Source organism: Phoca vitulina, unplaced genomic scaffold (assembly GCF_004348235.1).
Source record: "Phoca vitulina isolate PV1807 unplaced genomic scaffold, GSC_HSeal_1.0 scaffold81, whole genome shotgun sequence".
Classification (NCBI taxonomy): Eukaryota; Metazoa; Chordata; class Mammalia; order Carnivora; family Phocidae; genus Phoca; species Phoca vitulina.
Window position 1 is genome coordinate 1,412,534 of NW_022589784.1, and position 25,414 is coordinate 1,437,947.

Here is a 25,414-nt window from a genome sequence, read left to right on the forward strand (position 1 = left end):
TAACATACATATAATTGGAGTCCTAGAAAAGAAGGAAAAAAGCACACCCAGGCACATTATAATTAAAGTATCAGAGGAGTGCCCGGCTGGCTTAGGCAGGGGAGTGAGCGACTCTTGATCTCAGGGTCATGGGTTCGAGCCCCATGTGGGGCAGGGAGATTACCTTAAAAAAATAAAAATAGGGCGCCTGGGTGGCTCAGTTGGTTAAGTGACTGCCTTCGGCTCAGGTCATGATCCCGGAGTCCCAGGATCGAGTCCCACATCGGGCTCCATGCTCGGCAAGGAGTCTGCTTCGTCCTCTGACCCTCCCCCCTCTCATGTGCTCTCTCTCTCATTCTCTCTCTCTCAAATAAATAAAATCTTAAAAAAATAAATAAAAATAAAGTATTCAAAACCAGAGATAAAGAAAAAAAACGTTTTTTGAACACCAGAGGAAAAAGACACATTATATACATGCGAACAAAAATAAGAATGACTGAAATTTTTAACAAAAACAATTCACCCCAGAAGACAATGGACTAATATCTTTCATGTACCCAAAGAAACAAAACAACCAAAACAAAACCCTAAAATTCTTTACCCAGCAGCAATATCTTTCAAAGCAAAGACAACACATGTTTTCAGACGAATAACAGCCAAGGTAATTGGTGACCAGTAGATTTACATTGAAAGAAAAGTCAAAGGACGTTCTTTGGACTTCTAGAAGGAAAATGACACTGAACAGAAATGGGGATTTACAGAAAGAAATGGAGAGCACACGAAATGGTTTTGTTGTTGTTGTTGTTTTATTGGGGGGGGTACCAAATTATTTTGGGTTTTGTTGTTATTGTTTTTTTTAAAGATTTTATTTGTTTTTTGACAGAGAGAGACACAGCGAGAGAGGGAACACAAGCAGAGGGAGAGGGAGAAGCAGGTTTCCCGCTGAGCAGGGAGCCCGATGCAGGGCTCGATCCCAGGACCCTGGGATCATGACCCGAGCCGAAGGCAGACACTTCACCAACTGAGCCACCCAGGCGTCCCCCCCCTTTTTTTTTTTTTAAAGAAGTACCAAATTATTTTGAAGGAATGGTACAAATGAAAGAAGTTAAGTCGATGTTTTGGTACAACTTATAGAAACCCCAACATGTATGCACTGCCTGGGTGACCAGGGCAGTCGCCCTGGAGGCTATGGGAAGACAGCCTATGGCTTAGCTCTCACTATCACTGCTTCCCAAGGTGTGTTCATCCAACAGATACTCTACCATGCCAGATTCGGGAGCCCCCATCTTGTGCGGGTTGGTTACGTGGTCACCCAATTCTTTGATGGATTTCACCTGCTCACTCAGGTAATGAGTCTCAATGAAGTCCCACAAATGGGGTCGTTTTCTATCAGTGACCAGTGTGTGCAGTTCCAGTAGTGACCGATTCATGCTCCTTTCCAAGTTTAATGCACACTCCATTGCCTTCAGCCTGTTCTCCCAATCTTCAGTCTGGTTTCTTGATATCCTGAAGGAAGATCCAGCCACCTCGTTGGTTCTGCAGCTTCATCAGTTTCTCAGCATGTTCCCTCTCCTCATGAGATTGGTGAAGAAAATATTTGGCAAAGTTCTTCAAAACCACGTCACCATGGTCAAAGTAGTAAGTCATGTAAAGGTAGACATAGGAGGTGTAGAGCTCCAGGTTGGTAGTTGATGGCAGCCTCCGAGTCCTGAGGACACCAAGAGCCCAAGAAATGTTAAAATGTGGTAAATAGAATTTTTTCTTAATTTCTTTAAATGACAATTGACTCTTTTTTTAAATTTTTTAAAAAGATTCATTTATTTATTTTAGGAAGAGTGAGAGAGAGAGAATGCTCATGAGTAGGAGGGGCAGAGGGAGAGGGAGAGAGAGTCTGAAGCAGACCCCACGCTGAGCACAGAGCCCAGTATGGGCTCAATCTTACCACCCTGAGATCACGACCTGAGCCAAAACCAAGAGTCAGACGCCAAACCTACTGCACCACCCAGGTGCCCCGATAATTGACTCTTTTTTTTAAAAAAAATATTTTATTTATTTATTTGAGGGAGAGAGAGCACAAGAAGGGGGAGCAGCAGAGGGAGAGGGAGAAGCAGGCTCCCTGCTGAGCAGGGAGCCAGATGCAGGACTCGAGCCCAGGACCCTGGATCATGACCTGAGCTGAAGGCAGACGCTTCACCAACTGAGCCACTCAGGCGCCCCGATAATTGACTCTTTATTTTTTCTTTTTTCTTTCTTTATTTATTTTTATTATTTTTATTTTTTAAAGATTTTATTTATTTATTTGTTGGAGAGAGACACAGTGAGAGAGGGAACGCAAGCAGGGGGAGTGGGAGAGGGAGAAGTGGGCCTCCTGCTGAGCAGGGAGCCCGATGTGGGGCTCGATCCCAGGACCCTGGGATCATGACCCAAGCTGAAGGCAGATGCCCAACGACTGAGCCACCCAGGTGCCCCAATAATTGAGTCTTTAAATAAAAATAATAATAACAATGTATTGTGAGGTTTATTTTAGAGCATATTTAAAGTAATATAATAGTATATAATGGGAAGCAGAAATATAAATGTACTGTGGTGAGGGGCTTACATAAAGTGTGAAGCAGTATGTTGCAACCCTAGAAAAATCACTTAAAATAAAGAGGAATCATAAATGTAATAAAACAATTATAGGTAAAAATGGAACAATCTTTAAAATAGTCAATCCAAAACAAGGCAATGAAGAGGAAAAGGATTACAAAGAACAAAAGAGACAAATAGCAAATAGCAAGGTGGTAGATTTAAACCCAGCTATAACCCTCCTTCTACTAAATGTAAATGTCTAAACACTAATCAAGAGGCAGAAACTGTTAGCATGGCCCCAACTCTAGGTTGTCCTTTAAATATAAAGGCATAGATTGTATAAAAGTAAAAAGATGTAATCAAAACAATTTTTAAAAGAACAAGATTGAAGGACTACCTGGAGGTTTTTTTAAGTTTTTTCTTTTTTTTTTTTTAGTAATCTCTCCACCCAACGTGGGGCTCAAATTCACGACCCCGAGTCGCATGCGCTACCAACTGAGCCAGCCAGGTGCCCCTGAAGGGCTACCTACCTTTAAGATTTATTATAAACTGGGATGCCTGGGTGGATCAGTTAGTTAAAGCGTCTGCCTTCGGCTTATGTCATGATCTCAGGGTCCTGGGATCCAGTCCTGCATTGGGCCTGCTCAGTGGGGAGTCTGCTTCTCCCTCTGCCTCTGCTGCTCCCCCTGTCTGTACTCTCTCTCTCTCTGACAAATAAATACATAAAATATTTTTTAAAAAGATTTATTATAAACTTATAGTAATTGAAACAATAAGAAGACAAAAGAGAGTCCAAAGAGTAGATTCATGCTTATATTGTCAATTGATTTACAACAAAACTGCCAAATAACTCAATGGGGGAGTGAATAGCCTTTTCAGCAAATGGTGCTGTAACACCTGAATATCAAAATAGAAAAAAAGTTGTCCTTACTTTTTTTTTTTTTAAAGATTTTTTAAAAGTAGTCTCTACACCCAGCATGGGGCTTGAACTCATGACCCTGAGATTAAGAGTTTCATGCTCTACTGACTAAGCCAGCCAGCCACCCCGTCCTTACTCTTAATATACATACACAAATATAATTGAGAATAGATCATAGACCTAAATATAAAGGCTAAAAGTTTAAAACTTCTGGAGGAAAACATAGGAGAAAGTTTTTATGACTTTTGTTAGGAACAGATTTTTTTTTTTTTTTGATAGGATACAAAAACCATGAACCATTTTTTTGAAAGCAATAAGACAGACTTTACCAAAATTTAAAAAAAAAATGCTCTTCAAGCAAATGTTTAAAAAATGATAAGGCAAGGGGCGCCTGGGTGGCTCAGTCGTTAAGCGTCTGCCTTCGGCTCAGGTCATGGTCCCAGGGTCCTGGGATCGAGCCCCGCATCGGGCTCCTGCTCAGCGGGAAGCCTGCTTCTCCCTCCCCCACTCCTCCTGCTTGTGTTCCCTCTCTCACTGTGTCTCTCTCTGTCAAATAAATAAAATCTTTAAAAAAAAAAAATGATAAGGCAAGCACCAACTGGAGAAAGTACCCACAATACATATATGTGACAAATAAAAAGAAAATACTAAGAAACAATAGGAAAATAAGCCAACCAATTTCTTAAATAGGTAAGTAGATTTGAACAGCAGATACTTTACCAAAGAAGATTATGGATATCCAATAAGCACATGAAAAGATACTTGCCATAATTAGTCATTAAGGAAATGCTCCCCAATGGGATATCACAATATATCTATTAGAAAGATCAAATTTAAAGGTCTGTTAACACCAAGTATTGGCAAAGATGCACAGCAATTGGAACTTATATGCATGACTGGAGTAAACACAAAATGGCACAACCACTTTGGAAAATGGTTTAGCAGTTTCCTACAAAGTTAAAGGTACATTTACCATGTGTGCCAGCAATCCCACTCTTGGGTATTTACCCAAGAGAAATTAAAACATATTTCCAAACACTGACTTGTATGCAAATGATCACGGCATCTTTATTTGTAATAGCCCAAAAGTGGAAACAATTTAAATATCCGTCAATAGATGGATGGACTAAAAAAACCAAAACACGGTGGCATGTCCATCCAATGGAATACGTCTCAACAATGACATGAACTACTGATGCACACAACAACTTGGATGAATTTCAAAAACATTTTACCACATAAGAGAAGCCAGACCCAAAACACTACACACTGTATGCTTCCATTCTATGGAATTCAAAAAACACTGGAAAACAATATTGACAGAAAACATATCAGTGAAGGCCTGAGGGCAGCGGAGGAGGGTTCACTGTAAAGGAGAGAGAACTTTGGGGTGATGGAAATGTGCTATATTGTGATTGTGATATAGTTATGCAGCCATAAACAACTGACAAAACTAGGGGTGCCTGGGTGGCTCAGTCGATTAAGCATTTGACTCTTTTTTTTTTCTTAATTTTTTTTTTAAGATTTTTATTTATTTGACAGAGAGAGACACAGCGAGAGAGGGAACACAAGCAGGGGGAGTGAGAGAGGGAGAAGCAGGCTTCCCGCTAAGCAGGGAGCCCAACGTGGGGCTCGATCCCAGGACGCTGGGATCATGGCCTGAGCCGAAGGCAGACGCTTAACGACTGAGCCACCCAGGTGCCCCAGCATTTGACTCTTGATTACAGCTTAGGTCATGATCCTAGTGAGATCGAGTCCTGCATCAGGCTCTGCACTCAGCACAAGTCTACTTGGGATTCTCATTCTCTCTCTCTCTGCCCCTTTCCCCACCGCTCTCTCTCCTCCTCTGTAATAAATAAATAAATAAATAAATAAAAAATAAATAAATAAATAAATAAATAAATAAAATCTTTAAAAAAACCTGTCAAAACTTATCAAACTGTAATATAACAGTAAGTGAATTTAATTGTATGTAAAGTATGCTTCAATAAAACTGAGGGGGAAATGCTACAAGTGGGGGGGAAAACGTTACATTGTCAGGAAAAAAACGTAAAAGATGGAAAAAGATACATCATCCCAACACTAATCATAAGAAATCTGGAGTAGCTGTATTTTTATCAGAAAAAAAAAGAATTCAAAACAAAGAATATTACCAGAGATAAAGAAGGACATTACAAAATGTTGTAGGGGTGAATTCTTCAAGAGGACATAACAATCCTAGGGGGGCCTGGATGGTTCAGCCATTAAGTGTCTGCCTTCAGCTCAGGTCATGATCCCAGGGTCCTGGGATCGAGCCTCACATTGGGCTCCCTGCTCCGCGGGAAGCCTGCTTCTCCCTCTCCCACTCCCCCTGCTTGTGTTCCCTCTTTCGCTGTGTCTCTCCCTGTCAAATAAATAAAAATCTTAAAAAAAAAAAAAAAAAGAGGACATAACAATCCTAAACATGTATGCCCCTAATAACTATGTTCAAAATACACGAAGCAAAACTTGACTAGAATGAAAAGAAAAAATAGTCAAATCCACAATCATGGCAAGAGATTTCAATATCCCTCTCTCAGTAATTAGTAGAGTAAGTAGAAAATCAGTTAAGATATAGAAGACTCGAACACCACTATCAACCAATAAGAGTAGTATATACATTCTCTTCAAAAGCACATGGAATATTCATCAAGATGATTGGATAATGAGTTGGGTCATGAAATATGTCTCAATATGTACAAAATATTTCATGACTACAATGTAACTGAATTGGAAATTAATAATAGATACCTGGAAAACCCCAAAATATCCCTCTAAAATCAATAAATATCTTAGGGAAGATATTTTGAGACTATGTAATATCTTACTTCTCATCCTATTTTTCCTCTGATATTTTAGAATTTATTGCATCTATTGATTTCAGATTTGCTGGGACACTGCATACCTTTTGGCTTTTCTAATTCATGGCCTTCCTCAAAAGCCCTCCTCCTCATGCCCCAATATCCTCTCCCCAGGCGAAAACCACTGTTAGCAGTTGGGGATGTCTCCTTCCAGACCCTTCTCTCTACATTTATGCATGTTGGTATCTACCTGTTCCATCTGGGAGTGAATGGACTTTCATACAGAGCATGCTGATCTGTTGCTTGCCTTCCCTTACCAATATGTCTTGGATGCTGTTGTTAGCAGAAAAATGGCCCATAAAGATGTCCACATCCTAATCTCTGGGACCTGTGGATATGTCACCTCACATGGCTAAAGGGATTTTATTAATAAGAACTCTGAGATGGGGATGACCCTGGACTACCAGTGGGGAGGGAGGGCAGTGTCCTTACAAGGACCACACAAGAGGGAGGCAGAGGGTGGGAGTCCAAGAGATGGGAAGAGCCCGCACTGCTGACTGTGAGGATGGAGGAGGGGTTGTGGGCCAAGGATGCGGCACCTCTGGAAGCTGAATAAGGCAGGAGATGGGTCTCCCTGGGGCCCCCAGAAGGAACCAGCCCTGCCCATGCCTGGGTATAGCCAAGTGAAACCCTAGTCGGACTTGTGACCCCCAGAGTGTAGTGAAGAATGGTTTTGACAAGGGCCAATTTTTGGCAAGGGTTATGGTGGGCTGCCTGCAATATCAGGGACAGCCAGCAGAGAGCAGTGCTAGCCAGGCTCAGAGAAGGCACCACTCTTCTCTGAAATGTTCTTGTCTTGGAGCCCTGAGCATGCATCCTGGCCAGAGGTTTGGGCATCCGTGATCAATTCCAGCTCCAGCCCTAAATCAGTTCTCTCATCTATAAATGACCCATCCATCCATGCATCATCCATCCATCAATCATCCATGCATCCATCATCCTTCCCCCATCCATTATCCATCCATCCATCCATCCATCCATCCATCCATCCATCCATCCAATCCATCCTCCCATCTGTCCATCCTTCTTTCTACTCATCCATTCATTCAACAACAACATACTGAGTGTCTACCATGTACTGACTTTGGCAATGAAAAGAGATGGAGGACAAAGTCATAACCAAGGGAAGTTTTGGGGAAGTGACCAGGCAGGTGTCAGAACAAAGTGAAAGGTTAGAACAAACTTAGCATGGTGGAAGAACAGAGAGAAAGCTGGTGTAATTGGAGGGTAAGTGAGGAGGGGAGTAGAAGGTGAGCGCTCATAGAGTGCCTGTGCTATACCCCACATGTGTTCTTCTATTTTGATCCTCAAGACAATGGGTGAGGCTTATCTCAATTTGCTCTTGATAGCAGAGGCTTAGAGAAGTGAGGTCAATTAATCAAAACCCCACAGCTACTAAGTTGCCAGATTTGGACCCAGGTGTCACATTTGTCTCCTGCTCCCAGCTACCTTTGGACTCTTTTGTAACTGTGTCACCATTGACAGACTCTTTCTTCTGCACTTGGTTTCACTGCTTTGAAGCTCTTTTGGTCCAATAATGGGGACACCTGTATCAGTCAGCAAGGGTTGTGATAATACTGTGTAACAAACTACACCAAAACTCAGTAGCTTTGACAATAATCATCTATTCTCATCTTTAGGTTCGTTGGGCATCTGTAGAGCTAACCTTATCTTAGCTGGTCTTGGTTCCAAGGTTCATGCTGCCCTACATGTCTTCCTTGCAGGGTGTGCTTAAATGTTTAATAGCATTTTGGGGGTGGGGGGGTGTTTGTCACCTTTGCCAATATCTGTGGTGTAAATACTCCCACTGGGGCTGATCTCAGTTGACCATTATGACATCACTGAGTGCAGAGTTGGAAAGAGGTGTGCAGTGCTGGACCATTATACACTTAGTCCATTTGGGCTGCTATAACAAAAATACCATAGATTGGGGGGGGGGGCTGACCTATAGACAAGAGACATTTATTTCTCACAGTTTTGGAGGATGGGAAGTCCAAGTTCAAGTGGCTGGCAGATTTGGTGATTTGGTGTCTGGTGAGGACCTGCTTCTTGATTCACAGATAGCTGTCTCTTCTCTGTGTCCACATGTGGTAGAAGGGATGAGAGAGGTGTCTGGGGTCATTTTTTATAAGCACAACGATCCCACTCATGAGGACTCCACCTTCATGACCTAATCACCCCCAAAGGCCCCACCCCCAAATTTCAACACACTGGGGGTTACGTTTCAAGATACAAATCTGTAGGGGACAGTACTGATGCAATTCATAAATAGCCTGAAAATATAACCTATTTATATCTATATAATCTGAGACATGTGCAAAATGTGATCAATAACACCAAGAGAACGGTAAAACAAATGGGAATAGTAAGTTTTGAGTATTGATCACCTTTGTTTTAAATATAACTTATTTAAGTGTATATTCATATAATTTAACTCCTAACACTGGCTGTGTCTGAAACCCAGGTCACCAAATACCTAAATGTTTAACAGTTGGTCTTTATGAGCCGGTGCGAGCTGACTTGAGCACATTGCTGGCTCCATGTGTGATGGTTCAAACCCTCCTGGGGCCAGGCTACACCCAGGGGTCGTGTTCCACCCCGGGCCACTGGTGAGCACCTGCTCTCATCCTATTGGCCAGAGCAAGTCAGGGGCATCTCACCCCATGGGGCAGGGACATACTTCCTACAGTTAGAAAACTTTCAGCCTCACCTGACTGTGTTGACACAGGGAGGGGTTAGGAATATGGAAGAATAAAACAAGGAACCACATCTGCCATTGTGTCTCCCTCCCCACCTTTTAAAATAATAGCAGTAATGGAGATGTGCCTAGGAAAGCTCACCCTCCTCCTGCGGGTGTCTCCTCTGCTCTCACACCATCACGTTGACAACACTCTGACACCAGATGTGACATCAGCTGGGAGCCCTACAATCTAACTCAATTCTGACATTATCTTCCCGGAGACACATCGAGCCCTGCAAGTTCAGGGCTCTCTTCCACATGGCTGCCCCTCACTTCAGACACCAATCCCCAGTCCAGCCTGTCAGTTGTGCTGCTCATCAACTGGCTATAAATCAGAGGTTCTCACAACCCCCTTCTTGGGTACAATTAATTTGTTGGAGCAGCTCATAGAACTCAGGAACTCAGTTTGACTTACTGTTTATTGGCTTATTATAAAAGGATATGATAAAGGATACAGACAAACATCCACATGGAAGAGATGCATAGGGAAAGGCAGGTGGGAGAGGCGCAGAGCTTCGTGTCCTCCCGGGGCACACCACCCTCCCAGCACCTCCACATGCTCACTGACCTGGAAGTTTCCCAAACCTGGTAACTTTGGGGTTTTATGGAGGTTTCGTCATGTAGCCATGATTGATCATTAACTCAATCTCCAGCCCTTCTCCATCCTCCAGGGAGGATGAGAGCCGGGCTGAGAGTTCCAAGCTTCTGGTTTTTTTTTAAGGTTTTATTTTTAAAGCAATCTCCACACCCAATGCGAGGCTCAAACTTACAATCCCAAGATCAAGAGTCACATGGTCCACGGACTGAGCCAGCCAGGGGCTTCTGAAAGTTCCAAGCTTCTAATCATGGTCTCTCTGGTGACCCGCTCCCATCCAGGAGCCCACCAGTTCATCTCATTAGAACAAAAGATACTTCTATCACCCAGGAAATGCCAAGGGATCTAGGAGCTCAGGGTCAGGAACTGAGGACAGAGACCCAATGGTAGAACAAAAGATATTCCTAGTGCTCCTATCACTTAGGAAATTCAAGAGTTTTAGGAGCTCTAGACAGGAACTGGGGGACAGAGGCCTATATATATATTTGTTATTATTTCACAAGACATGATTTACATACCATAAAAGGCACCCCTTTAAATGTACAACTCAGTGGTTTTTAGTATATTCCGAAAGTTATGCAAAACATTGCTACTCTAATTTTAAGACAGTTTCAGCACAAAACAAACAAAAACAGAACACCCCCGTCCGCATCAGCAGTCACTCCCCACCCCCTGCCCAGCTCCCAGCCCCTACGAGCCCACTTCCCGTCCGTGGATGAGCCTGTTCTGGACGTGTCACCCACATGGACTCACACCCCATGTGGCCTTCCGTGTCTGGTTCCCTCCCTGAGTGTCGTGGGCCCGGGGTCCGTCCTGGGGCAGCGCGTGTGGGCGCCTCGCTCCTGTTCTCGGCCGAGTGACATTCCTGTGTGTGAATGCCTCCTCATCTGCTCATGGATATTTCGATTGTTTCCATTTTGGGGCACTTATGAAAAATGCTGCTGTGAACATCCACGTACAAGTTTTTGTGTGGACACATTTTCATTTCTCTTAGGCATATGCATAGGAGTGGAACTGTGAGGTCATATGATAACTTTATGCTTAATCTTTGAGGAATTGCCGGATTGCGTCAAAAAGCAGCTGCTCTGTTTTATGTCTCACCTGCAGCGTATAAGTGTCCCAGTTTCTGCACATCCTCTCCAACACTTGATATTATCTGTCTTTTTTATTCTAGACATCCTAGTAGGTATGAAGCAATAGCTTATTGTGGTTTGGATTTGCATTCCCCTGAAGGCTAATGACATTGAACATCTTCTCATGAGCTCATTGACCATTTGTATATCTTCTTTGGAGAAATGCCTATCAGATCCTTTGCCTATTTTTCAATTGGATTATTTTTAAGTTGTTGAGTTATAAGAGTTCTTTATATATACTAGATACAAGTCCCTTATCAGATACCTGATACGTAGATACTATTTTTTCCCACTCTGTGAGTTGTCTTTTCAGTTTCTTGATGGTGTTCTACTAAGCACAAAAGGTTTTCATCCTGATGATGTGTAATTTATCTAAGTTATGTGCATGCTTGTGCACATTTTTTAGTGGGTATATGCTCTCATTTCTCCTGGCCACACATCCAGGAGTGGAATCTCTGGGCCATGGATTAAGTGTATGTTTAGTTTGAGTAGATGATGCCAAACAGTTTTCCAAAGTACTGTATGAATTTACAATCCCTGAAGCAGTGGCTGAGATTTCCAGGGCTACCTATTCCTGCCAACGCTTGGTTTTGTCAATAATGTTTGTTCACTGAGCACGTATGCGATGTTACACGCCCGGGTGGCAGACCCGGAACCTGGATACCACAGAGGGAGGGGGCAGAGCATGAGTCCTCTGGTCCGCAGTGAGAAATCACCTTTCCTTTCTGCCTGTGAGGGGTGGAGTCCCTGGGGCTAGGCCTGGTTCCTGGGTGAACAATTTGGTACCTCCGCCCCCCCAGAGACACCAATTAGGCTGTTTCAGTCCCCTGGTAGCTGAGGAGGAGGTCCCAGCAATGAGGCCATCATCTTGCATCACCTGTGGTCCTGGTAACCACAGGCACCAGGTTTGCTGGGAGGATGCGGAGGTGAGGAGGCAAGAGAAGTACGAGCCAGGCTTCCAGGGAGGTGGCTAGGGACCCTGGAGGGGCCTGGTCCCAGCCAACGCTCCACCAGGAGCTCAGCCCGACAGCTTGATCCCAGTCCTTGGTTTCCTCAGCTGTGAAGTGGGGTTATGATACTCCCCATTGGCCTAATCTCATGGGAAGAAGGCAGGGCAAAGATGTTAATTATATTGATATCGGTAATCACGATAATGGACATAATTATGAGCATTTACTCTAAGCTTTGTCAGAGGTATCTCACTTAATGCCCATACGTGGTTCATATAAAAATCAGAGGCTGGGCGCCGGGGTGGGTCAGTCAGTTAAACATCTGCTCAGCTCAGGTCATGATCTCAGGGTCCTGGGATCGAGCCCCAAATTGGCCTCCCTACTCAGCGGGGAGCCTGCTTCACCCTCTCCCTCTGCCTCTCCCCCTGTTTGTGCTCTCTCCCTCTCTCTCTCAAATAAATGAATAAAATCTCTAAAAAAAACATCAGAGGCCAATGACCCTCCTCTAAAACACAAACAACTGCTAAGGGACAGAGGCAGGATTTGAACTCACATTTCAACCTAGGTGTCCCACCTTCAATAATCCCACAGAGGGAAGCTCCGATTAGGCCATTAAGTCACCGTCTAAAGCCTCTATTGGCTAGAACTCCCACCCACCCGATAGGCTGCTTCCCCAACCTACTTCGACAATCCCTGTGGAGAACTATTACCACATGACAGCATCGCATGACGATAAATAGGGCTGCTTAGGCTCCAGGAAGTAACTGGGGCCATTTGCCCAAAAGGCTGCTGTATGTTGGACAGGTGTTTGGGTTTCTGGGGAGGAATCCCGCTTAAGATACAGGACTGACCATTAAATTTGAATTTACGGTGAACAGTGAATTTTGTTTAGTTATAAGCATGTCCCATTAAATATTTGGGGCATGCTTACATTACAGAAATTATTTGCTGTTTATCTGAAATTCAAGTCTAACTTGGAATCCCGTATATTTAATTGCTAGATCTGGCAAACCTAATTCCAGAGACTCTCTACCGCAGACAGTTCATAGGGAGGAGAGGGGGAAATGACAGAAGGGAGAAAAAGTTCGTGAGGACTTTTATCCTTGCATGGGGGCTAAATCTTTGGGTTGTCGATCCTGGCCTTACCTGCTCCCACCCATGTTGCAGCCCCACTCCCCCTCAAGATCCTTCCCTTCTTTCCTCCCACGAAGAGGACAGTTGAAATACGTCTCACACCTCTCTTCTCTTTGATTATCACAACATCCACTGGAAGTTTGAACAATGAACAGACTTCCTGACCTCATTATGCTCATGCTAGAGCTGTGTGGCTCAGAGCTACTAAATGGCTCATCTGACATTAGCAACAACTAATCCCAGCTTCTTTCTCTGTGTTTCAGAACTAACCCTTTCCCCACCACCATCCCCTTCACTGCTTAAAGCCCATCTGATAAAGACCTCCAGGGACACAACTGTGGTCCCAGAAAGTTAGGTTTATTAACTTGCCACACCATGAGACCACATAATAGAGGATGTATGGAGTGTCTCACCCAAAAAGGAAACAGATGATAGGATTTGAGGGAAAAGTAGAGTTTAGGTAATATTTACATGAAGTGGAGTTTGATGGGTTCAAAGCTAAGCAGAGCTATGAGTGAAGAGGTTGATGTTAAGCTGGCTAAGATGTGGATGTAGGGTCTTGTTTCCTTGGAAACTGTCATGTGAAATGTGTCTAGACAGCCTAGAAGCTCCACACCTGGATTGGAAATCCAGATTACTTCTCTGGGTCAAAGTGCCCTAGAGGGTTCAGACCCTCCAGACAAGAGCAAGATGTTGCATTCCCACCAATGAGACTGGAAATAGCAAAGATTCTGACTATGATTTTAGAGAACAACATTGTCCTGCACTATATCTTTTTTTTTTTTTAAGATTTTATTTATTTATTTATTTGACACACACACACACACACACACACACAGAAAGAGCACAAACGGGGGAGTGGCAGGCAGAGGGAGAGGGAGAAGCAGTCTCCCCGCTGAGCAGGGAGCCTGACTGACAGCGTGGAGCTCAATCCCAGGACCTTAGGATCAAGACTCGAGCCGAAGGCAGACGCTTAACTGATTGAGCCACCCAGGTGCCCTACCCCCCGCCCCTGCACTATATCTTTAATGTGATTAACAGAAGCCATTTGCACAGACTCACATCATGTATCTCTGTCCCAACACGTGCAACACATAAAAGTCCATGACACCCAGCACCCAGACCTTGATTTCTAATACCATTCTCCAACAAAAGGAACCAGGGTCCAGGGAGAGACGGCTGATTCTAGACTGAGGATGTATACAAGATGGGCCTGGAGTATCTTGTGGTACCAGGAAGTAAGTGTTTAAAAAAAAATCCACCACAAAGATGGGGTTATGTCAACAGGACACAGGAACCAGTTGAAAGAGCTCCCAGTGCCCAAAGCTGAAACAATTTTTGCAGTGAAATAAAGCAATATTTGATTAAACCCCAAATATAACATAAATATCTATGACTCCATATGGATGTAAATAAGTGATTAAAGAAGTAAGTGGGGAGATAGATAGACCTCCCAGGCAGAAAAATTAAAAAAAAATCCCATAAACACTCAACCCTCGAGGAGAGGGAGCATAACTTCCAACTTATAAATGTGAACTATACATAACAGCTTCCTGGATGAAAATAGGATGGAAAAGGGGGAGGGAAAAGTAATTTATAGCAGAGACACCTGACATACATACCTCAACCAGGTGATGAAGATCAACAGTGATGTCATATTGAGAGCATGGACCCTTGATATGGGATGACCCTTCACCTCTGTGATCTTCTTCCCTAAAACCCATAACTCCAGTTTAATCATAAGAAAAACACCAGACAAGAGCCAATTGAGAAACATTCTATAAAATGCCTGATCACTACTCAGAACTGTTAAGGTCATAAAGAATGAGAAAATCTGAGCAACTGTCTCAGCCAAGAAGAGATCAAGAAGAAGTGACCACTAAATATCATGCAGTCCCCTGGATGGGATCCTGGAACATAAAAATAGCATAGAATTGGGAAAGTCCTGGAGACAGGAAGTAGATGGTGGGAGCCAGGGGTGGGTGGGGGGGAGTAGAAGGGGAGTTAAGTGTTTAATGGAGACAGAATTTCTACTTGGGAAGATGAAAAGTTTTGGAGATAGATGATGGTGATGGTTACACAACATGGTGAATGTACTTAATGCCCCCAAAGTGTACACTTAAAAATGGTAAATTTTGTTATGTGTATTTTGCCACAATTAAAAACAACAACAAAACACAACTCCAGGAGCCCTGTGTGCTTGACCAGATGGCTTCTGGAGGCTGCCATGTGGTTAAAAAAAAAACCAGAAGAGCGTTTCTTTTTTGTTTGTCCTTTGTTTTTAATCACCATGCTCAAAACAACTGGTATAATTTGAAGCCAAAGCTTGGACACTTGAGGTTGTCCAGGAGTGACTTTTCATAATTCCTAAGAGATATGTCAGTAAAGGGAGAGCTTTCTTCAATCAAAGATCTGCTTACTACACACCCTCTGGGACTCTCCAAATGTGAAAATATTTAGAGATTCCAGGAAAGCTCTAAGCTCTTGGCCTGCCCTAGAACTCCCCACCAACTGGAGGCCCAGTAAGGACCTGGGGGGAAAAAGGAGTCCTGGGGTGTAGTTAGCAAAAGAAAGCCGAAGTTAGAACACCAGAGACCCAAATCCCTGGCGGTGAAAGGCAAGCAGTGGTGGGGAGTGGGGGGGGGTAGGGGGGGGGGTGTTTCAGTACCACGGAGAGCTCTGAGCTGCCCAGAAAAATATCAATGTCCAGATCCTGCCAAAGTGTGTGTGTGGAGGGGCGGGGGCGAGGACGCAGCAGCCTGGACCAAGGGGATGAGAGACATGTAATCTCAGACCCCAGGGACTTTATTGTGGTGGTGGGGGGCGTGGAGTGCCCTCCAATAGATCTACCTACTTTACTTAGTGAGAGACTGGGTTTCTGCTTTTCTAAATCCTATATTCAGGGACGCCTGGGTGGCTCAGTCGGTTAAGCATCTGCCTTCGGGTCAGGTCATGATCCCAGGGTCCTGGGATCGAATCCCACATTGGGCTCCCTGCTCTGCGGGAAGCCTGTTACTCCCTCTGCCTGCAACTTCCCCTGCTTGTGTTCCCTCTCTCTCTCTGACAAATAAAATTTTTATTTTTTATTTCTTTTTTAATTTTTTTTTAAGATTTTATTTCTTTATTTGACACAGAGAGAGACACAGCGAGAGAGGGAACACAAGCAGGGGGAGTGGGAGAGGGAGAAGCAGGCTTCCTGCCGAGCAGGGAGCCCGATGCGGGGCTCGATCCCAGGACTCTGGGATCACCTGAGCCGAAGGCAGATGCTTAACGACTGAGCCACCCAGGCGCCCCTGACAAATAAAATTTTTAAACAAAAATAAATCCTATATTCAGCTCTGCATTACCTTCCCCCTGCCCCCAGGCACTTGGCATCCTGCATGTCGCAGCACTGCTTAATAGGCTGGGCTCTGGAGTTAGATCAACCCAGCTGGACCACTGACTAGCCGCTTGTGACTCAGGTAATCACTAAACCCATCTAAGCCTGAGTGGTTTTTTTTTTTCACCTGCAAAATGGGATGTTTATAGAGTATGGTAGGTAGATAGATGCTCCTCAAAGACGTCCACCTCCTAATCACTGGAACTTATGGACATGTTAGGTCAGGTGACAAAAGGGAATTAAGGTTGTAGATGGAGTTGAAGTTTGAATGAACTGACCTTAAAATGAGGAGTTTATCCTGGATTATTTGGGTGGACCCAAGGTACTCATAAGACTCCTTAAAAGTGGAAGATGGTCAGGGAGGTAACAGCTTGAGATGCTGCTGGCCCTGAGGATGGAGGAAGGGCCATGAGCCAAGGAATGCAGGCAGCTTTTAGAAGCTGCAAAAGGCAAGGGAATGAATCCTCTCCTAGAGCTTCCAGAACGGAGTGAAGCCCAGTGTATTAGTCAGGGAGCTCCAGAGATACAATGTATGTATGAGAGTACATTTGTCTTGTTTTAATTTGTGGTCCTTGGTTACAGAAGCCATAGGAAACTGATACAGGAAGAATATCCCTCCTGGGGTCCTTGCAGGATAAAGTGAGATTGTGTATCAAGTGCTTGGCTTAGCCCAGGCCTACAGACAGCACTCAACTGGAAATGGTTGAGTTGCCAAATAGCCCCATTGCAGGGAACTCGGAAAACCCTGGGCTTCACAGGTGACAGTGGCCTGGATCCCGGAGCAGAAGAAACCTGTGGTTTCTCGGTTCTCTTCTGTTACTGCTGTCACTTCTGAGACTTTAAAGTGGACCCCCAAGTGCTGGAAGCACCACCATGTCCCTGCTGGGGAAGATTTGGTGAATTCACTGAGATTTCCAGAGCATCTGGCAATCAGATGTTATCCTGTGCTTGTTGGTCTTCACCATGAAAAAATTCCTATTTGTGGGCTTTGTGGGGGGTGTCATAAAAGCCATCAGTGCAGTCGAAATGGTCACGAGCTCCATTTCCACTAGGCGAAAATACTTGTGTTGTGGGGACGTGGGACTGGGGAGTGGAAGGGTCTGCGATTCTGTGTGGGGTGAAGGACAGAGAGGCAATCCACTGCATCCTGTGCTTTGAGCTCCTATAACCTTAATCAGGGGGTCAGCAAACCACAGCCCCGGGGGGCCAAAGCCAGCAGGGGAGGTTTGTGTTCCGTGCTTTGCCCCAGCCCCCCCGCAAGCATGGTAGGCGTGCCAAGTCAGCTGATAAAAGAGGCAAGTGTTCTTCTGTCTCCTATCAGGGGCTGGCACTCTTTCTGTAAGGGATCGGGGAGTAAATATGTTGGCTCTACTATAACAGCTCAACTGTGCAGTGGTGGTGGAAAAGCAGTCGTGGATGATGTGGAAATGAATGCATATGGTTTTGTTCCAATAAAACTTTATTTACTAAAGTAAGAGGTGGTCTGGATTAGACCCTGTCCTAAACCAACCCTCCTTAAAAGAGAAAGTATGGGCCCTTAAAGCCACCCAAAATAGCTTCAAGAGGTCTGGAAGCTTCCATTCTTTTTTTAAGATTTATTTATTTATTTTGGGGGGGGAGGGGCAGAGGCAGAGGGAGAGAGTCTGAAGCAGACTCCCCGCTGAGCGCAGAGCCTGACTCAGGGCTCGACCTCATGACCCTGAGATCATGACCTGAGCCAAAACCAAGAGTCAGATGCCCAACGAACTGAGCCACCCAGGAGCCCTTGGAAACTTCTGTTCTTATGCTCTTACTGACATTAGAACACCATGAGGCTGGTCTACTGGAGGATGAGACCAGAAAGTAGAGGCGAGCCTCCCAGCTGAAGCCCTTTAGACCAACCAGCCTACCACCGACCCACTGTTGGAAAGACTCCAACAATCTACTATTCATCCCTTCCAGCTACAACCACTGTGATGCGTTTCTTGTGAGCCAGAAAGAGCCTACTTATATGCAAGCATGTTTATGTACCTATATACATATATATATTTAAATACAAATATGAGCTTTCTTAGCACGCTAATCTGCACCTTGCTCTTTTTAATACAACATATCGTGTACATCTTTCTCCATGAGGACATCTTTCCACAGTTTCATCTGCTGGATGACCTTTAACTTGGCATACAGATTTGTAATCCTCCTTCCCTGTGACACAGATGCATCCGTCCATCCAGTCTTGCCAAGAATGATCTCATTGACCCTAGGACAAAGCAAACGACACAACAGGAATGCAGAAAGAGGACTCTCAGAGGGTTCCATATTTCTGGGGCAGAAGCCTACCCTTGTCTGCAAAGCAGGTCATTATGATTATATTTGCTATCACTTTCTTAAAAAGTGTGATAAAATACACTTAAAGTTTTTATTTTTATTTATTTATTTTTTAAAAGATTTTATTTATTTATTTGACAGAGAGAGACCCAGCGAGAGAAGGAACACAAGCAGGGGGAGTGGGAGAGGGAGAAGCAGGCTCCCCGTGGAGCAGGGAGCCCGATGCGGGGCTCGATCCCAGGACCTTGGGACCATGACCTGAGCCGAAGGCAGACGCTTAACGACTGAGCCACCCAGGCACCCCCCACTTAAAGTTTTTAAATGGTTAAGATGGTAAATGTTATTTTTTCTTGAATCATAGTTAACATACAATATAATGTTAGTTTCAGGTGTACAGGTGATTTGAAAATTATATACATCATGAAATGCTCACCACCGTAAGTGTAGTTACCATGTTAGCCATTCCTAAGTGCACAGCTCAGGGGCATGAAGCACACTCACACCATTCTGCAGCCACCCCCACCCTCCGTCTCTAGAACTTTCCATCTCCCCACACGGAGACTCTGTCCCCATTAGCGCGGACTCCCCATCCCCTGCCCCAGCCCCGGCTCCCATCCTCTCCTCTCTGTCTCTGTGGACGGGACTCCTCTGGGGACCTCCTGGGAGTGGAATCATGTGGGATGTGTCTTACTGGTTTATTTCCAAGCACAAGGTCTTCAAAATCCATCCATATTGTAGCAGGTGTCAGGATTTTTTTTCCTTTCTAAGGCTGAATAATATCCTATCGTATGGGTGGATCACATTTTGTTTGTCTATTCATCCACCAATGGACACTTGGGTTGTTTCTACCTTTTGGCTATCATAAATAATGCTGCTGTGAACATGGGTGTGCAAAAATCTGTCTCAATTCTTTGAGTGTATAACTAGGAATGAAATGACTGGGTCACACGTAACTCTATGTTTAATTTTTTTTTTTAAAGATTCTATTTATTTGACACAGAGGGACACAGTGAGAGAGGGAACACAAGCGAGGGAGTGGGAGAGGGAGAAGCAGACTCCCTGCTGAGCAGGGAGCCCAATGTGGGGCTCGATCCCAGGACCCTGGGATCATGACCTGAGCCGAAAGCAGATGTTTAACGACTGAGCCACCCAGGCGCCCCTATTCTTTCTTCTTTAATGTGAGGGATAGCACACATGCAAAAGGACACAAGTGCACTAATCTCAAGTGACTGGCTTAATAAATTCTCCCCCCACCCCTTTACCTCCATCTCCACATAATCACCACTCAGACTACAATGTAAAACACATCCAGACCCTTCTTAGTCAATGCCTCAACCCCCAGAGACAACCCGTATCCAACTTCTAACGCCATTCATTCATTTTCCTGGTTTTGCACTTCATATAAATGGAGTTAAGAAGTAGATCCCTTTTGTGGGTGGGTAACGGGCGAAACCATCGAAGAGTACGAGTATGATGAGCACTGAGAAAGGCATAGAATTGTTGAATCACTATATCGTACACCTGAAACTAACACTGCATGCTAACTATACTGGAATTAAAATTAAAAATGAAATAAAAAGAAACAAAAAGCCCCCAAAGAACAAACTGCTCTAAAAGAAAGAAAGAAAGAAAGAAAGAAAGAAAGAAAGAAAGAAAGAGAGGGACGCCTGGGTGGCTTAGTCGGTTACGCGTCTGCCTTCGGCTCAGGTCATAATCTCAGGGTCCTGGGATCGAGTCCCACATCGGGCTCCTTCCTCAGCGGGGAGCCTGCTTCTCCCTCTCCCTCTACCTGCCGCTCTGCCTACTTGTGTTCTCTCACTATCTTTGTCAAAGAAAGAAAGGAAGGAAGAGAAAGAGTCTCTTTGGTGTTGCTTCACTGCCCTTCCCTGACGGCTGCGTGAGATCCACCCACACCGGCGCGCATACCGGTTCTTTCTTTTTCGGTGCTGTGTGGCATCCCCTTTTCTGAGTATACCACAATTTCTTCACCTGCTCTCTTCTGGAAGGACATTGAAACCATTTCCAGTTGTTGGCTATTGTAAATAAAGCCCCTGCGAACGTTCCAGGGCATGTCTTTTAGTGGGGACTCAGACACTTATTTCTCTTGGGCGAGCACCGAGGAGGGGGATCACTGAGACCTGGGGTGGGTGTAGTTAGCTTTTGGGGGTCCAGCCAACAGCTTTCCAAAGTGATTGCTCCAATCTGCGCTACCAGCAACGCATGGGAGTTCTAGTGGCTTGCCATCCTCACCAACATTAGATATCGTCAGTCTCTTTAACTGTGGTTACCTGGGGAAGGGAGATGTCCACCATAATTTAAAGGATAATAGTAGCCAGGCGATCAAAGTTAACAGCTCGGTCATAAATCCTGTTGGCAGCAGGTGTGTTGATGTTATCTGATGAGAATGGCATTTTATCTCTGGGTCTTCCTCCCCCAAACCCCATAGTCCCATACTAACCACAAGAAAAACATCACATAAACAAATTAAGAGACAAAATGCCTGATTGGTCCTCCTCAAAACTTTCAAGGTACCAAACCTGTCACATCCAGAGAACACTGGGACAGAAAAAAGATGTTAGGTAAGGAAATGCAAATAAAGTTTGGACTTTAGTTAGTAATAATGTATCAATGTTGGTTCTTTAGCTGCAACAAATGTATCATACTAATGTAACATATAAAAAAGGGGGGGCACTGGGTATAGGGTGGCAGGCATAGGAACATTCTGTACCATCTTTGCAACTTTTTGGGTAAATCTTAACTATTAAAATTAAGCACTTTTACAAAGATAATAGTGTATTTCCTTGATTTAAACATGCCTGAGTCTCCTTTCGTCTTTACGATTTTGGTGTCTAGATGCATCTTGATTTAAGAAAGAACGGCTGCTGGCCCCCGAGAAGGGGGTGGCTTGTCAGCAGGTGGTTCACTCCAGACCTGAAGGTGAAAATCCTGGGTGGAAGTCTGAAGGCTCCACAAGTATTTAGAACCATAGGAGAGGATGAACCTGGTCGCTTAGGGACCAGATTCGACTCTGCTGGTGCCCTGGCCTCTTCTGTTGGACACGACCGTTTTGAGACTCCAACAGCCAGTATCTGCATCTGGAGGACTGTGGCAGGCTAGAAGTGCTGGGGAATTCACATCCTCCCAACCCCTCCCACCCCTCCACTGATAACAGGAGTTAGTGCGTAAGTACCCCAGCTCCTTCGTCCCCCCGGGTGGGCTCATGCCAAGGTATGTGTTTGCATATCCCCAGAGTCTCTGTGATGGTGGAGGTCCCACTAAGACAGCTGGTATCAGAGCGCACCTGTCTCTTCCTGTCCCCCCCCCCAGGCAGTTCTCTGCACCTCTCAAATCATCAACCTGCACTCATGTCCTTGTTCTCAGAGTCAACTCAACCCAGGACAGGGACCAGAACAGTGGCCAGAGGAGGTGATTCTGGAAAGAGCTAGCTGCACAAGGTGGGTGGGTGATAGAGGCCATCGTGTGTGGGGGCCAGCCCCACCTCTCCAGCTCTGAGCGCCAGGTGGATGGGCATACACGCTTGCCATTTCATCCCCAAGGCTTGTCTCAGCCCTGCCTGGCTGCCTCACTCTGTGTCACCTCTGAGGGTGTACAAGTGGCTGGGATGGAGTCCCTGCCCTTGCAGGATTCTGGGGGAACCAGATCATCAGAATAATGTTGGAGCAGGGTCTCTGCTCCTTGGCGCTGCTGACGTTGGGGCCGGTTCATTCTCTGTGGGGGGTCTCGATGCTAGCCTCACCCCTGGTCGTTATAAGCACAGATGTCTCCAGACACGGCCCAGTGTCCCCTGGGGGCCGGATTGCTCCGGGTGAGACCAGTGGGCCCCTTCCATTTCAAGGGCCTGCATTTAAAGCTGCGCCCTCTCCCTTTCTTCCCTTACTTTAGTGATCTCCCTGACACCATTCCTGTATAATAAATTACATCTTATCAGCTTATTGTTTGCTGCCCTTCCTGGAACGTAAGTTCTATGAGGACACGGGTTTCCATCCACTGTCCTGGCTACTAGGTTCCCAGCACCTGGAAGAGGGTCTGCTATGTGGTAGCTGCTTATGAAATACTTGTGGAATAAAGGAGTTGAGCAAAGACACGAGTGGATGAATGAAGGGTTAGCAGGAAGGAAGGCAGGTGCAGGGAGATTTCCTTTCTGGCTGCGTGGGGATGGGAGATAAATCCTAAATAGAGTGACCAACCATCCCTGTGTGCCCAGAACAGAGGGGTTCCCTGGGTCTCCAGTGCCGAGACTGGGACAGTCCTGGGCAAACCAGACGGCTGGTCACCCTACAAACTACCATAACAGTACCAACAGCAATGCTGGTGGCAAATAACTTCTATGTAGCAGGCACTGTTCTAGCACTTTCTATGGTAACTGACTTGACCCTCTCAAACATCCTGGGGCAGGGACTGGGGGCATCGGCTGCTCAAATGAGGAAACGAGCAGAGGTGGAGACACTCACCCGGCAGGGAAGGGAGGGCTGGGATCGGAATTCTGTGGGTACAGGGCAGGTGTAAAGCATACTCTGGGGCCACACCTTGTCTGTGGAGCCCAGGAAGGTTCTGGAGGAAGTGAGCAGAGAACAAGACTGATGGCAGAGGGAGGAGTCTCGGGGAAGCACGTTCCAAGCAGGGGAACGGCACGTGCTGAGGGCCTGGGGCTAAGGTCACCCTCCTCCAGGGCTTGTCTTGACATCCCTCAGATGGTGGGGGACAACGGGCAGGGGAGGGGAGGGATGGGAAGCTGCTGTCTGCAGCCACTCTCCGGTTGGCTGCCCGAGCCAGGGTCTGAGAGGTCCCTGGGGGTCTCTCTGCAGGAAGGAGAGAATAGATAGAGGGAGGGGGGAAAGAGGGAGGGGAAGGGATGGAGGAGGAGGCAGGAGGGAGAGAGGGAGGGAGGGTGTTTCCTGAGACACATGCTTTGGCTGCCTCTGTGTCCTATGGGATGGAAGCTGACAATAGCCTGAGAGCCCGAGAGCCCGAGGTGGCTGACTGGCTCTCTTCACTGGGAGGATGAAGGGTGGCTCTGGGCTTTGGGTTCCTCAGGCTGGGGACCCTAACCCTTGTCCCAGGCTGTCCTTAGCTCACAAAGTCCAGTCTAGCTAAGTTATCCATGGGGGGGTTTGTCCCTCTTCGGAGCCTTCCTTCCTTGTCACCTGGGTGACTGGCCCCCTCACTCCTCTTCCTTTACCACCCCCCCAACCTCCCAATGTGTTCCCTGCATAGCAACCAGGGGAATCTGTTTTTAGAAAGCTTTTTATTGATAGACATACAAAAAGTGCATGATGGATACTTTTTCACAGGTGAATGTCCCTGTGTCACCCCTCTGATTCCTGAGCTAACCACTGTCCTGACTTTTTAAAGATTTATTTATTTATTTGACAGAGAGAGACACAACGAGAGAGGGAACACAAGTAGGGGGAGTGAGAGAGGGAGAAGCAGGTTTCCCGCGGAGCAGGGAGCCCGATGCGGGGGCTCGATCCCAGGACCCTGGGACCATGACCCGAGCAGAAGGCAGATGCTTAACGACTGAGCCACCCAGGCGCCCCCGCTGTCCTGACTTCTGACGCCCTTGGTTAGTTGGCCTTGGTCTCGAGCTTCCAACAATCCAGACCCCGCGTCTTTCCCTCCCCATCCCCGGGAGGAAGCACCCACGGGGACGTGGACACTGCTGCCAGGACTCCACCTTCCACCTGCGTGACTTGAGCGGGTCACTGCCCGTCAGGCTCCTCACCTGGCAAGAGCAGAAACCACCACCTGCCCTCCCGGGAGCTGTGACACTTAAGGGAGGTGCTGAAGAGGCAGGTGGTTGGCTCCCTCGCTGACACATGCAGGGGCTCAGTGAGCACAGGTGTCTGCATTCGTGAGTGTTCTCCAGGCCAGCAGAATCCACAGGATGTGTGTGTATTAATATACATATGCAGAGACGCACGGGTGTGTGTACTGCATACATATGGGACACACCTGCACGTGTATGACGTGCACCACGCATGTGCACACACGTACAGTACACACGTATGCCCATCTGCACACACAGACATATAACACCCACATGCACCTGCGTGTACGTGGACACACCTGTACGTAGACATACTCACACATACACTACGTATATGCGCACACACGTGAGTGTACACGCGTGTATATACACATATATCCACACCTACTTTTATTTTAGGGACCTGGGTCATGTGACCGTGGGGGCCGGCAAGCCAGAGCTCCGTCAGGCAGGACCCCACGGAAGAGCTGACGTTGCAGCCAGTGGCCGACAGAGGTCCCTCCTTGGAGGGAAACTTACTTTAAGACCTTCAGCTGACCGGACGGGGCCCACCCCGGCACGCCGGGTAACAGCGGCCCTCGCCTCGAGTGGCCGCTTTAGACGCGGTCTCATGTGAACACCAGCCCCCGGACACACCTCCAGTAACGTCTGCGGGCCCCAGTGGACACCCGGCATTACGAACCCTCTCGGCTTCCCCGGCACCGGCCCGACCCTCCCTGCGGCAGGGTAGCCCCTTCGACACTCGGGTGCGCAGGGCCTGGCGCCGAGCAGCTGCTCAGCAAGCGGCGTTCTCGCGGGGCGAGTCGCGTACCCCGAGCGGTAGCGCAGGCCCCCCGGACCGCGGGCGTCCTATTTCACGAGGAATTACGGCTTTACTGGGCGTGGGCAGGGTGGGCCCCCACTCCTCCGGGGGCGGGGCTCGAACCTGTCATCCCAGACCGGCGGGGTCTCCCCGGGTCCCCGCGTCGGGCCGGCGGCGGCGGCCGAGGGCAGCCGAGGACGTGCGTGCGTGCGTGCGTGTGGGCGAGTCCACGGGGAGG

At 46.5% G+C, this 25,414-nt stretch overlaps 1 pseudogene; it reads right to left on the minus strand.

The window, feature by feature from the left end:
* Positions 1 to 1,187: 1,187 nt before the first annotated feature.
* On the minus strand, positions 1,188 to 25,049 carry LOC116625735 (annotated as a pseudogene).
* Between the last annotated feature and the right edge of the window lie 365 nt (positions 25,050 to 25,414).